The sequence below is a fragment of the Papio anubis genome, unplaced genomic scaffold (genome assembly GCF_008728515.1).
Source record: "Papio anubis isolate 15944 unplaced genomic scaffold, Panubis1.0 scaffold817, whole genome shotgun sequence".
Taxonomy (NCBI): domain Eukaryota; kingdom Metazoa; phylum Chordata; class Mammalia; order Primates; family Cercopithecidae; genus Papio; species Papio anubis.
Window position 1 is genome coordinate 20,587 of NW_022168395.1, and position 15,653 is coordinate 36,239.

Here is a 15,653-nt window from a genome sequence, read left to right on the forward strand (position 1 = left end):
GCAGTCTAAGTGGGAGGTCTGGTGTCCTATGGTGAAACCTGTCTCTACTAAAAATACAAAAAATTAGCCAGGCGTGGTGGTGGGCGCCTGTAGTCCCAACTACTTGGGAGGCTGAGGCAGGAGAATGGCGTGAACCCAGGAGGCGGAGCGTGCAGTGAGCTGAGATCATACCACTGCACTCCAGCCTGGGCTGCAGAGCGAGATTCCATCTCAAAAAAAAAAAAAAAAAAAAAATTAGCCAGGCGTGGTGGCGCACACCTGTAATCCCAGATAATCAGGAGGCTGAGGCAGGAGAATCACTTGAACCCAGGAGGCGGAGGTTTCAGTGAGCCGAGATTGCACCACTGTATTCTAGCCTGGGTGACAGAGCAAGACTCTATCTCAAAAAAACAAAAGTCAACTTAATTAAAGATGGGTATCCAAGCTCCAAGCTATAGGTCAGGTTAATTAAAGATGGATATCCATGCTATAGGTGTATTTAAAAGGCCTTAATGTCTTTTCTCTTCATGGATCTTGTTTTTCTGGAAAAAGGTTTTATTCTTCTCAGTCGACTGAATGATTTTTCTTCATTTTTGTCTTGCCACTCTTAATGCACACATGAGAGGCCCCACGAGAACTCCTGATGGCTGGGACTCCTTGGGAAAATGGACGAGGTGCCACGGAGCCTGTTTTGGGAAAAACCTCTGTTTTCCTCACAGAACTCCAGAGATTAGAGGCAGATGCATCCCTCTCAACTTTGTTTTTGTCTTCCAGCTAGGCCTATTTATTAGGGTTTAGAAACCACATGTTTTCCTAGCCCTGGTTCTTGAAGGACTCCACCCCAAGGCCAGTAATCCAACTAGGAGACTGGCAAATGAAAAATTTTACAACTACTGGATCTTCTTCTGTCTGTTTGCGTAGTTATATGAAACCTAATATCTGATCTGCATAATTTGGATCATATGTCTACATTTTGAAGATATTTTATTTTTCAAAGATGAAAGTGACTCCCAAAAGTTAATTGCAACCATAGCCCTCTCTTAAGAAGTCCTTTTAATCTCTGCCTGACCTTGGCCACACAAATGGACAAACCCATGTCACCTTCTGGCAGACTCGTGGGAGGAGCAGAGAATACGGTGATTTTACTGACTCCTTGACATGAGGTGGAGGAAAGAACTGAGACCCCCTCACGTAAGCTATCTTGCAGGGACTCTGGGGTTTGTGAGCACCACAAGGTGGCTAATAAGAGCCTCTGCATTTTTCTTGTCAGGTGGCACATTAAAAAAAAAAAAAAAAAAGAGCTCTAATTGATTGGCTTAAAAGAAAAAATAAGTGCCTAGATCAAATATTTTGAAAGAAAGATAAAGCTGTAATGTCTTTTAGTTCAAGTGACTTTGATCTTTGAAAAATAAAATATCTTCAAAATGTAGCCATATGGTCCAAATTATGCAGGTCAGATATTAGGTTTGCTAAATGCTTTAAAGGTTATAAACTGCTTCTTTCATTTTTGAAAATTGTTTAACTTTCCTGCTTTCCAGTTTGGTAGGGCCTAGGGATGTATAGAGTTAACCACCTCCATGCTGGAAAGAGTCAGACCTTATCTGCACCTAGGAAATAATTAAAATAACTTACAAGCTTTTACACCAAAATTAAAAATTGCCAAGAGTTACCATTATAACATGTAATCTGAGACTGCTTAAAAGAAGATTTACATGCAAAGAGTGTAAGGAAAGTAAAATGTGTCTTTAGTAAAAGAACATAAGGCGGCACGGGAATGTAAATTTTTGCCTAGTCTAGAGGGTTAAAGGATTGTTTTCAATTAGATAAGATAAAGCTAAACGTTTAAACAAGTTGTGGGAGGTGTTTAAAGACTAATCTTGAAAAAGAAATTCTGTGTGTGAACATATTGACTAAATTCAAAAGGGCATTATTTGGTTTTTCTGTAAATTGAACATTGGAATAAAAGCACAAGTTTCTCAGGGCACTGACCTCCTCTTTAACAGACTGGTAAAGGATTATGAAAGGATTAGGAGAATCTCAGCTCATGGTCATACTGATTAAGATTTTCAGGTAATGTTAAATGATGATGAAAGATTTTTGTTTGCCTTGCAAATAAACTACCAAAAAAAGAAGGGAAAGACAAGAGATAGATTGTTTGGAAAGCTAAGTCTTCTCTCTTAATGTGTAAAGGTTTTTGCCTTCCTTTTTGAGCCATCATTTTGGCTAAATAAGTGACTTATGGTAATCTGGAATTCTATTTCATAATGTCAAGTGTTGTAAACCTTTAACACATTTGATAGGCTCCCCAAAATCAAATTTTAGCTTCAAAATTGTCTTTTCTGACCCCTGGAGCATCCAAAGGAAAGGTAAACAGTATTATTTGACATATTTAGTCACATGAAATTGTCAAAATAAAGTGGTCTTTGATCTTCTTCAAGTTATATTTTAGTGAATAATGTTAATATGTGTTTCAAAATGGTATGGATTTCTAAAATCCTGATGTCTGAGTATGTGCTTTCAATCATAATTAGGGTTATTGTGTTAGGTTATTGTAGACCACAGAGGTGATCAAATTTCTTTATCAATCATGTTTTTGATTGTGACTACCCTAGGACACTTTGATATTCACAGACTGTCTTGTTTTGATCCTCTTCAAAAGATGGATTATAGTCCTCAAGTGCAGATTTCTGATAACTTTGAAGATGGTACACAAGAGTTGACTGGGTGGACTGAACTTATGGAAGACTGAAGTAATCTTTTTTTGACTTTTTGCTTGGAACACTGCTGATCCTTTGTTTTGTTTTTCAGAATCATGGAAGCTTTTCTTTTGAGTTATTTGTCGCCTTTGACAATTGTGGGGATGAACCAACCAGTGATTTCTGACTGCAGAGAGTGAGCAGAAAGAGCCCAGTGGGTTTGAGCAAAACTCGGGCAAAAGATGCCACAAGCCACAGATGTTTCCGGCCAGAAAAGTGACATCCCAAGTCTCATAACAGTAGTGGATTTTGGAAAGAAAAGAGCCAATTACAGGCTGAACACAGAGGAAGATGCTTGCTCTGCAGGAAGTCACAGTGTAACGCTCCTGGACTCCTCCTTCCAGCTATAAGAGATAACCTTTGTTATTTAAAAATGACTAAATATAAATGAGGCTGCTGGACTGTGTTTTCCTTCTTTGGTCTCTGCTTAGCTCCATCATATAGATATGATTGGAAGTTCTCAGTCAAATCTCAAAAGAACAAAGAAAAATAGTCATTAATCAAAACAACAGGGGGAAAAAAAAGTGACCCCTGCAGCCACTTCCTCAGGCCAGGCCTAGAAGGGTGGCCCCTGCCCCCAAGTCCTGAGGATAAGGTGGAATCTGAGTTCTCCAAGTGGTAGCAACAAGGGACCTTCTCAAATCCAAATCTGCTCACACTCTCTTTTGCCAAAACCCTGAGGCCAGCCACATGGGAAACCACAGATGGATCTCAGTACCGTAAAGAGAGGCGCCAGACATCATGCACTCAGGGTGGAACCAGGAGGAGGTGCCTGGTGCCAGATGCTCAGCGCCATCCATGAAGTTGTCTTGCAAAAGAAGAAAGACAAAACTGGGAACCTGGGGCCATGCCTCTGGATCTCCCAGTTTATGGAGAGCGTGTGGGACAAGAGAACACACGAAATGCAGGGGACTGAAACCAAATTACCTGACTTCTTCCTGGAGGAAAGAACAAAGAGGGCGAGGAACCTGCAGACCCAAAGAGGCTTCAGGGCCATGTCTACCAACTGTAAGGCGTTTGCCTGTTTGGGTCCTGAACTGGCCTGAAATGAACAAACCAACCAGGAAACACTCACTTAGGAGGCAATCATGGAAATGCAAATACTGACTGGATACCTCACAATATTAATAAATTACTGGAATTTTTTCAGATGTGGTTATGGTTTTGAGCTTATATCTGAAAAAGAGCTCTTGCAGAGGTACATACGCAAAAATTCATAGATGAAATTATGTGGTGTCTGGAATTTGCTTTAAAAAAATTCACTTTTTTGTAGGGGGAGGGCAAGTGGAATAAATGAAATAATATTGACCATTTGTAGATAATTGCTGAAGCTCAATGATGGGCATGTGGAGGTTCATTATCCTATTATTTTTACTTCTGTGCATGTTTGAAATTTTCCTCAATAAGAAGTAAAACAAATAAATAAAAGAGCATCCTGGTTCCCCAGCACTCTGTATAAAGGCCACGCTTGTAATGTGGGTGTGTCACTTTCTCCCTGCAGCTGTGCCAGCTCCCTCCATGCACCTCTACTTCCTACTCTCTAGGATTGCTGAGAGCTTCTGGGCAGCTCCCCCCACTGCCTTGTGCTTTCTCCCTTTAACCTTTATTTATTGTTATCTTTCCAATAGGCGAGCATTCACATGGCTGAGAACGCAGCACTGCACAGTAACGACTCTCCCTTCCTCCTCGTCCCCAACATGTAGAGTCTTTGTTTCTTGTTTCTCCTTCTAGAGATTTTACGCATATGTGAGCAAACAGAAATAGACCCTCATTCTCTGTCTCCCCCTCCCGTTTTACACAAAAAGTAGCTTGATGACACGCTACTCTGCGCCTCACTTTCTCACTATATTCTGGAGAGCTTTCCGGATTTGTCCACTGTGAGCATCTTCTTATGCAGAGAAGATGAAACCTCTTATGTAGGGATCTCCTAAGAGAGGTCTCTGTGAGACCTTGATATGGTTTGGCTGTGTCCCCACCCAAAATCTCATCTTGAATTGTAATCCCTGTGTGTCAAGGGCAGGACCAGGTGGAGGTAATCAGATCATGGGTGCAGTCTCCCCCATGCTGTTCTTGTGATAGTGAGTGAGTCTCACGAGGTCTGATGGTTTTTATAAGCATCTGGCATTTCCCCTGCTGGCACTGATTCTCTCTCCTGCTGCCCTGTGAAGAAGTGCCTTTCTTCATTATTGTAAAGTTTCCTGAGGCCTCCCCAGCCATGCAGAACTGTGAGTCAATGAAACCTGCTTTCTTTGTAAATTACCCAGTGTCAGGTATTCGTCAGAGCAGTGTGAGAATGGACTGATACAGACCTCTTACGCAGTTGCACAACATTGCGTCGTGTGGCTGCACTGTGTTGCATTTACCCCCTCTCCCATCGATGGGCAGTTAGGTCACGGCCAATCCTTTCCAACAGTGCTGTAAGGAACAACCACGTGCTCACATCGTTTCTGGTGCTTTCTCTTTAACTCCCCCCACCTGCTGCCCCTCCCCAACCAACTTTTGCCCCTCCAATTCCTATTTACCCTTCAGGTCTTGAATTAGATACCACTTTATCTGGGACACATTCTCAGATTGGCGATAAAGAGGTGGATGTTAAGAACAAAGCTCCAAGCTGGGCGCAGTGGCTCACACCTACAATTTCAGCACTTTGGGAGGCCAAGGTGGGCAGATAGCTTGAGCCCAGGAGTTTGAGACCAACCTGGGCAACACAGTAGACCCCAGTCTCTATAAAAAATACAAAAATTAGCTGGGCATGGTACAAAAATTAGCCGGGCATGGTGGCACACACCTGTAGTCCCAGCTACTCAGAAGGCTGAGGTGGGAAGATCACCTGAGCCCAGGAGATCCAGGCTTTGTACCATTGCACTCCATTGTACCATTGCACTCCAGCCTGGGTGACAATCAAGACCCTGTCTTGAAATAAATAAATAAAGACTGCAGAGTCAGGATGGAGCTTGACCCTTGTCTCTTCAACTTAAAAGGAAAATTACTTCACTCCTCTGAAGCTATTTTCTCTCTGGAAAATGCACATGATAACATCTCTCCCATTGGGTTGCTTTGAGGATTATATGAGATAATACATGTGTATAGTCTTAGAACACCACTGGGACCATAGTAGATGCCAAATAAATGATGCTATCATCATCATCATCATCATCATCATCGTACTGATGACCTTTTCCTTTGAATGCCTTCTCCAGCCTTCAAAATACAAATCATTGTTAAGGCCTAAGTTGCATGCTTCTCAACCCATTTCTCCCTAATCCGTTCAACTGAAAATTAATTTCTCCTTTTTCCATACCCCTGCAGTATTCAAATGGAACAGCCAGGAATTTTTTGGCTGCAAGTAACAGAAAACCTGCCCAACAGTGGCTTCATAATGTCTGGAGTTATTTCCCTCATATATTAGGAAGTTGGGAGATGGGCAGCTACAGGCATTGATTCAACTGCCCATGGAGTCATTGAAGACCAATGCCTTCTCCTCCATCGTCCTCATAGTGTTGCTTATTGGTCTTTAAAACTGTTACCTTTTAATTACAATGTGGCTTCTGCGGCTCCAGCCATTATTATACAACTTTCAAAGCCAGGAGGCAGGGATGGCTGCAGTAATGTCTTTCCCAAAAACCCTCTGGGACATTTCCAGCATCTAGAACTGGATCTCAAGCTCCCCTCTCCAAGACTGGGACTTCCTTCTCTGAAATCTAGAGATCTCAACTTCCTCCCCGAGTAGGATCAGGATTCTGAGTTCTGTCAGCAGGAAGGGAAGAATGCCTGGGAAGGTCACCGTGGTGTCTGCCACATTCAGACATTCAAACTCAGGCTCCTGTACCTCTCTTTGGACAATGATAGTTTTCTACCTTTTATTATAGTTTTATTTCCTTTACTAAACTGTGGGCTTGAATCCATTTCCAAGTATGTCCATATGCCCCCAAGTGCCAAGCACAGCATCTGTACACAGTAAGAGCTCAGCCAGCATTTGTGACTCTAGGGATGAATGGACAATCTCAAAGACACCATCTGATTCTAGCAGACAAGGATTCTGATTCAAGAAGCTCCCTGGGAAATCTGAGTTCTCTGTGTGCCAGTGACACGGCCCTAAGATGCGCACCTTATACTCCCACCCCCAGGGGCTTTGAGTGTCTTATTGTGGCTGTGACAGTGAAAATCAAACCCCTCCCTCACTCTCTCTTCCATTCCTCTTTCTTGTACTTATCTCCTATACCCTCCTAGGGAACCCTAGGATTTTATCTCCATGCCTGTGTGTGTTTAGGTTAACTGGATCATGGAGGATGAGTCACCTGTCAGACATACTTGGAGAAAAGGAAATTTTGCCTGCAAAGCTCTGATTGTATCATGAGCACGCTGCCTGCAGATGAGAGAGACCAGGCTGTTTATTGCTTCTGGGAGGCACCAGAGTCCAATCGGCATGTGAGTGAGTCACTTTTCAGAGGCTGGATCAATGGACAGCTCCCCGGCTGCAGGAGCTGAGCCTGCCCCACCTCCCAAGAGTGCTGTTGGGATGTGAGCTGGCGGTGAAGTTACTACCTTGACCTCCAAACTCCCAGCTGCTTAAGAAGCCTTTATCACATCAAATAGTGCTGCATCCCCTCAAGGTGGTAAATGAGGTGGCTGGTGGGGTGGCCAGGCTCAGTGTCTGTGTCTCAGTTGCAAATGACGCTGGCCAGGGGACAATGAACGAAGTGAAGATACAGATGGAGGGATGAAAGGGTCCATTTGGCTGTGGTCCCCCTCCCCTTCATTCTTAAGAATCAGGAAGTGGGCAACAGTGGGTGATTCATTTTGGGGAGTGGAGTATAGCTGGTGGCCACATTACAAGTGGCCAACACGCAGGATATCAAAGCATAATAAAATACGATAAACACACTGGGTGTGGTGGCTCATGCCTGCAATCCCAGCACTTTGGAAGGCCGAGGCGGGTGAATCACTTGGTCCGAGTTCCAGACTAGCCTGGCCAACATGGTAAAACGCTGTCTCTACTAAAAATACAAAAATTAGCCTGGCACGGTGGCAGGCGCCTATAATCCCAGCTACTTGGGAGGCTGAGGCAGGAGAATCACTTGAACCCAGAGGGAGTGGAGATTGCAGCGAGCCAAGATTGCGCCATTGCACTCCAGCCTGGGCAACAGAGTAAGACACCGCCTCAAAAATAAATAAATAAATAAATAAATAAATAAACACTAAAATGAAATGCAACGCAGCCAGGGCTGCTTGTGGGGTGCCAGTAACTGGAGGGGTTTTTTTGTTTTTTGTTTTTTTTGAGACAGAGTCTTGCTTTGTTGCCCAGGCTGGAGTACAATGAGGCAGTCCTGGCTCACTGCAACTTCCGCCTCCTGGGTTCAAGTGACACTCCTGCCTCAGCCTCCCAAGTAGCTGGGATTACAGGCACCCGCCACCATGCCCAGCTAAGTTTTTTGTATTTTTAATAGAGACGGGGTTTCACCAGGTTAACCAGGCTGGTCTCGAACTCCTGACCTCAGGTGATCCACTCACCTTAGCCTCCCAAAGTGCTGGGATTAGAGGTGTGAGCCACCACGCCTAGCCCAGTTACTGGAGGGAGTAAGCAGGGGGAGTGATCTTCTTTCCTTCAGCATCACTGGACAGCTGGTGCGACCATGTCTCGCTTGAGTCCCAGAAGAACAGTGAGCACTGGAGTCCTGGTTTCTGTCTGACTCATTTTACGAACTGCTTTGTGTATGGGACCATTTGATCCTCTGCCCTTGGCTAAGTCCAGCAAAACACTTTACCTGGCTGTAGAGGACCCCCCTTTAGGGCAGCTGGCCACTCTCCTTCAGCGCTGACCCTTCCCTCTGTGGCCCAGTGATACCTGCCTGCCACACAGGTAAGCTAAGGTGTGTGGAGTGGTTTCTATAGACCTGATGGGACTGGGGCTTGTCAATGGAGCTCTGTAACCCAGGGTCATTCAGGGCTGCCTGCGACCCCACCCACGGAGGAAGTTCTGGTACTATTAGGCACGCAGCAGTGTCCTCCTGGGGCTTGGCGTGAGCTCCCTCAAGGGTCTCTCTTAGGCCCCAAGCCCAGGCCAGTGGGAAAGAAAGGAACTGCTTTCTTTTTTTTTTTTTTTTTTTGGAAACGGAGTTTTGCTTTTGTTGCCGAGGCTGGAGTGCAGTGGTGCAATCTTGGCTCACTGAAACCTCTGTCTCCCAGGTTTAAGTGATTCTCCTGCCTCAGCCTGGCTAAGTTTTTTCTATTTAGTAGAGACGGGGTTTCACCATGAAGATCAGGCTGGTCGTGAACTGCTGACCTCAGGTGATCCACCCACCTTGGCCTCCCAGAGTGCTGGGGTTACAGACATGAGCCACCATACCTGGCCAAGAACTCCTTTTTGAGTCTTCTTCTGATGTCTGGGCTCCACCCTTGTGGGAGACTCCCAGCTAAGCCCAGGGCCCAGGGCTCATAGGGCCCTGCTGTTGTTCCAGCTACAGGTGGCAGGAGGGCTAGGTTTCCCATGCCTTTAGAGTCCCACACATCTAGGGTTTCTCTGTCTATATTGTGGACTCCGTGGGGGCTCCGGGTCTCACTGGGCAACACGGTCGATGTGTAATACATATGTGTTGAATTGACATTAAATTCAGCCAGGTATAATGCCTGCATGTTCTCACTCCTATATGGGGGCTCAGAAGGTGGATCTCACAGAGGAAGTGAATGGAGTGCTGGCTACCAGAGGCTGGGAAGGGTAGGAGGGAGAAGGGATGGAGAGGTTGGTTCATGGATACAAACATACAGTTAGATAGAAGGAATAAGCTCTAGTGTTTGACAGCACAGTCGGTGACTACAGTTATCAATAATGCATTGTGTATTTCACAATTACCTAGAACAGAAAATTTGGAATGTCCTCAACACAAAGGAATGATACGTGTTTGAGGTGATGGAAATCCCAGTTACCCTGACACAATCATTACCCATTGTGTGCATGTATCCAAATATCATGTGGACCCCATAATATGATTATGTATCAATCAAAATTGTTAGTCAGGTATAGTATGGCAGTTCCTTAAAAAAGTAAACATAGAATCGCAACATGACCCAACAATTCCACTTCTGGGTATATGCCCAAAATAATTGAAAGCAGGGACTTGAACAGACATTTGTACACCAATATTCATAGCTGTATTATTCAAAATAGCAAAAAGATGGGACAAGCCAAATGTTCATTAACAGATAAATATGTAAACAAGATGCAGTATACCCATACATAAACCAGGAATAAAATTCTAAGCCCCCTAACCAACTGAATGGACCTCCTCTTGGCCAAGGGCATTCCAAAGTTAATCTGAGGCCAGGCACAGTGGCTCACGCCTGTGATCCAAGCACTTTGGGAATTCAAGGCGGGTGGATCACCTGAGGTCAGGAGTTCGAGACCAGCCTGGCCAACACAGTAAAACCCCGTCTCTACTAAAAAATACAAACATTAGCTGGGCATGGTGGCAGGCACCTGTAATCCCAGCTACTTGAGAGGCTGAGGCAGGAGAATCGCTTGAACCTGGAAGGCAGAGGTTGCAGTGAGCCGAGATTGCACCACTGCACTCCAGCCTGGGCAACAGAGTGAGACTCTGTCTCAAAAAACAACAACAAAAACAAAATATTTGTTTGGTGGTCCAGCCATGATGGGAATAAGGGGTCAGGCATGCCTCCTTTTACCCTCCCCACTTTGAAATTCAGGCATAACTGACCAATATTAACATTAAAACAGAGACCTTAAGAGAATTTATGCTTTCTGAAGCCTGCTACATGGAGGCTTCATCTGCATAATAAAATCCTTGGTCTCCACAACCCACAACCCCTAATTTTAACCCATGCACTCCCCTTCTATGGATTCCAGATCTTTAGATTAAACTCTTTCAACCAACTGCCAGTCAGAAAATCTTTGAATCCACCTGTGACCTGGAAGCCTCCTGAGGCTGTAATCATGGGCATGTCCTTAACCCTGGCAAAATGGACTTCTAAACTGATTGAGACTTGTCTCAGATACTTAGGGTTTACACATACAATGGAATATCATTCAACTTTATGAAGGAAGACATTTTTAAAGGAAGAAAAAAGAAAAAGGAACAAAATTTTGACATGTGCTACAATATGGCTGAACCTTAAGGACTTTGTGCTAAGTGAAATAAGCCAGTCACAAAAGAACAAATGGTAAATGTGTCATTTCACTTATATGAGGTACCTAAAGTAGTCAGATCCATAGAGACAGAGAGTAAAACAGTAACTGTCAGGGGCTGGGGGAGGACGGGAAAGGGAGTTACTGTTTAATGGGTACAGTTTCCATTTGGGAAGATGAAAAACGTTCTGGAGATGCATGGTGGTGATGGTCCCACAACAATGTTAATGCACTTAATGGCACTGAACTGTACACATAAAAGGGATTAAAATGGTAAATATTGTGTTATACATATTTCACCACAATTGAAAGCATACATTAATTGTAATTAATTTTAGCCTGCTAATCTTTCAATGTCACCTTGTTTTGGTGCTGCTCTATGTAGATTGTTCAACATGATACAAAGTATGACTGGAAAAGATCAATCTTGCTGACATTTACTCGTGCTTAAGATAGGGCTCAAGGGGCCGGGCGCGGTGGCTCAAGCCTGTAATCCCAGCACTTTGGGAGGCCGAGACGGGCGGATCACGAGGTCAGGAGATCAAGACCATCCTGGCTAACACGGTGAAACCCCGTCTCTACTAAAAAATACAAAAATCTAGCCGGGCGAGGTGGCGGGCGCCTGTAGTCCCAGCTACTCGGGAGGCTGAGGCAGGAGAATGGCGTAACCCTGGGAGGCGGAGCTTGCAGTGAGCTGAGATCCGGCCACTGCACTCCAGCCTGGGCGACAGAGCGAGACTCCGCCTCAAAAAAAAAAAAAAAAAAAAAAAAGATAGGGCTCAAGGGCCTTGCTATTTTGGTCTTGTGCAAACTGCTGCAGTCCACCTACTGGCTGGATGCCCTCACTGCAGGCAAAGCACCAGGACTTCTTACAATACCACCCATGGACCCAAGTGGGATGCTGGTGGCCTTGTGGTAAGCTGTGACAGGAATGCACAAGGATCTCCCGGCTTTTTGGCTGGCATCGCCGGCCCAGTGATGTGAGGTGAAGGGATTCTTTGCTCTGACTCAGCTCAATCTCCCTGTGCAAAGGGCTTTTGGAAGGACTAGAAAAATCTGCTTCCTTCACCCACTGGGAGCCATATATTCTCTTTGACTTTTGTTTGCAGGAGTAAAACAAACAGACGCTGGGGGAAAACAAACCAAAAAAGGGGGAAGGGGAGGCTGGTGCTGGCTGGCAACCTTGACTCAGCGCTCGGCAGGAGGTCCATTCGGAACAGAAACCCTCACCCTGCACTTTCCTCACCCAGCCCTGAAATCACAAACAACCCCTTGGCCAGGGTCCTAATGAGCCTCTGACAAACACAGCCCGCCCTTCTGACACAGAAAACACAATTAGACATGCACAAGTGGCCTGTGAAATGCCACGCCGGGCACTTGAGCTCTCCATGAATGCCACCCCCTGTACCCTGGGACTTCTCGGAAAAAACATCGCTTGGGCTCCTTATGGGTGGTAATGGCTAATAACACAGAGAGAACACCGTGTTTTGGTGTCAGGCCTTTGGCCAGGACGGTGAGAGAGGGTGTGTGTGTGTGTGTGTGTGTGTGTGTGTGTGTGTGTGTTTAGTGATGGTAGTGGGTGACATCTATTTCCATTTTTCCATCATAAAGGAATTGAAGTCCTATAGCATGTCAGCAATGCCGATATTTCAGGGTGAAATAAACAAGTAAAATGTGTGAGCATTCAGATGAGCTCCAGGAGCCTGTGACGTTAGGAAAGTCACCGACTGCTGGGGCCTCGGTCTTCTCATCTGTAAAATGAGGATAATAATAGAAACCACCTTCCGTTCATGGTGATTGAGTGAGCTGTCGCAGGTACAGCACTCAGCCCCAGGCCTGGTACATAGTTAGGACTCATTAAACGTTGGCTATTAGTTTAAAAACAAGCGTTATGCGTTTTAGTCCATTTAAGGAGTCACTTTTGAATATCTGCTTGTAAATTCCCATATGAAGCTGGCTGTGAAAACACAGAAAACACAGTCTTTACGCTCACAGAGCTTGAGGACAACCAGGGTGACAAGAAAACCATCCGGGCAGGGTCAGCTCAGTGCTGGCGCGTTTGGCAGCAACCGGGAGACGGCTGTGGCTTGCTTCAGGTCTGTTTGTTTCTTCTAATTTTTGTTAGCTTTTTTCCTTTGGTGGTGGAGGAAGGGCGGTTTCTGTAGGCTGCAGACAGCAGGGTATGGATCATTGGTCTGGTCAGGCTTTAATCAAGTGAAATCTGCTCTTCATTTGTTTGTTACTGCTCCAAAGCACATGATTTTCAAGGGATAAGTTGTTAGGATGTTTTTAATTGTGATGATGAAATTCCAGCTCAAGTTAACTTAAGCACAAGTAAACAAGGAAAATTCCAAATAGGGAGTTTACTTTCTTACATAACTTCAGAGAACAAAGATGGGTATCTTGCTAGCTTCAGTCATAGCTGGACCTAGGTACTCAAATCTCTCTATTTCTCTGTCTTCTTTCTTCATTGTCTGATAGCTTCAGGCATACACAGTAAACCCTCAGCTCATGAGTTCAGAGTAAGAGAGAGCCTCCTCTTGGACCAACAACTGTAGGCAGGGAAATGGGGCACCACAGTTGGCCAGATATGGGTCACATGCCCCCAAAGCCAGGGGGTAGGTTGACCAGCATCTCCACAGGACCGACATGGAGCAGATGGGATGCAAGGCTGACAAACTCTGTCAGTGAGACTCTGTGGATAGAAAGCATGAGTAGGTGCCAAACATTCCAGGTAAGCAGCGAATGCAGATTTCCTCCTTGCATCTCACCCAACTGTGCTTAAAATGGCTTGTCTGGCACACTTTGAGGGGTTAGCCTATTTTCTTGCATTCAAAAGAATGTCTAACTCTTTGTTCTTGAATCAAACCCAGTGAGTGAAGACTAAGTGTTCCAGATGGGCCAACCACGCAGAAGCATGGTGGCAGCTCTGAGATGCCGCCCAGTGAGCCCCAGTAGTCACATCCTGGAGAGTCCCTTCTTCACTGAATAGGACCCATCTGGTAACCAGTAGGACTGCAGAAATGATGTCCAAGGTTAGGCCATAAAAGACATGGTTCCTGCCTTGCTCTCCTTGAATCACTTACTCGGGAGCAGCCAGCTGCCATGTTGTAAGGACACTCAAGCAGCTCTGTGGAGGAGTCCATGTAGTGGGAAACTGAGGCCTCCCACCAACAGCCAGCACCAACCTGCTAGGCAGGTGGGTGCACCACCTCAGAGGTAAATCCTCCAGCCTAAGTTGAACCTCCAATGACACAGCCCCAGCTGACACCCTGACTGCAACCCCATGAAATCCCTGAGCTAGAACCACCCAGCTAAGCCGCTCCTGAATTCCTGACCCACAGAAACTATGAAATAATAAATGTTCATTGTCATTTCAAGCCACTAAGTTTTGGGGTCATTTGTTACACAGCAGTAGAAATCTGATACAGGCATACTGTGGTCCCTTCCTCCCTTCCCAGGGACAGAGTCACTTTGGAAAGCTTCCTCAGATCATTTTCAAAGCACTTCTCAATAACTCTTTTAGTTCTTGTTACAAAGTTTCAGTTTCACAAATGGACTCCTACTGATATCACAGGCTGCTCCAACCCTCAACAGTGAGTTTGCTAATAAACCAAAATCAGGGACTGGGCACGGTGGCTCACGTCTGTAATCCCAGCACTTTGGGAGGCCAAGACGGGCAGATCACCTGAGGTCAGGAGTTCGAGACCAGCCTGACCAACATGGAGAAACCTCATCTCTACTAAAAATACAAAATTAGCCGGGCATGGTGGCACACGCCTGTAATCCCGGCTACTTGGGAGGCTGAGGCAGGAGAATTGCTTGAACCCTGGAGGCAGAGGTTGCGGTGAGCCGAGATCATGCTACTGCACTCCAGCCTGGGCAACAGAGTGAAAAAACAAAAAAATCAGGTTTCCACTGCATTTACTTCCCTCTCTCGTACTGGGTATGGAGGTAGTTGAAATTTTAACAGGAAGGATGCCTTCAAAATTCTGCCAGTCTCCCTCCTTGTTACTGTGTATGACGTGGTATGACATGCTATCACAGTACTGCAAAGTCATTGATAACATGTGGCAGGGGTGCCCTGGGTTCTGAAGCCCCACCAAGTCCTCCAGGCAATCTTCTGGCTGTAGTAGCGCCTCCCTGGGAGATGAGCTAGAATTCAAGGAAGTCTGATTCTAGGCCGTTTGCATCAAGCGAGGACTCGGGGAAGAGGTGGCTCCTGAGCACACCCTTCAATGCCCCCCTCCCCTGAGGTGACTGGGACATACCCCACACATACACCACCTGGGTCCCCTGCTGTTGCAAAGCAGTTTCCCTCCTCTTCTACAAGCCCTCAGTCACGTAGGTGTCAGCATCTGGGCCCCTCCCACAGAGAGCCTGGTGCTGGGCACCTTTCTGATCCTAGGGCATGTGCTTTTCTTCCCCTGCCAGGATCCAGATGTTATCATTCCCCAGAAGCTCAAACTACATCTCCCTGCTCTCCCATCGTTGAACTCCAATCACGGAAAGAAAGCCATACAAACCAGTGCTCCTCAGTGTACCAGCCAGGACTCTGCAAGTGATAGAAAGTCCCGCACACAGGCTCCAGCCCATCCTCAGGTCTCTGCTTCCTCCGCATGCTGGATTTGTTTGGGTTGGTCCCCAGCTGCCCTGTGAGGCAAGGCAGGCCTTGATATTCACTTGCCACATCAGGTGCTACCTGCCTCTGCAGAAAAATTTTAGGCTCCTCAAGGTCAGGGTCCACTTCTTTTTTTTTTTTTTTTTTTTTTTTTTTT

General features: G+C 45.7%; 1 long non-coding RNA gene across 1 annotated transcript; it reads right to left on the bottom strand.

Annotated features, from left to right (window-relative positions):
- Positions 1-13,146: 13,146 nt before the first annotated feature.
- On the bottom strand, positions 13,147-15,620 carry LOC108582595. The gene is made up of 2 exons (XR_002518025.2): positions 15,402-15,620; positions 13,147-13,570 (listed from the first exon to the last, which is right to left on the bottom strand). It is a non-coding gene; the product is annotated as an uncharacterized LOC108582595 (long non-coding RNA).
- Between the last annotated feature and the right edge of the window lie 33 nt (positions 15,621-15,653).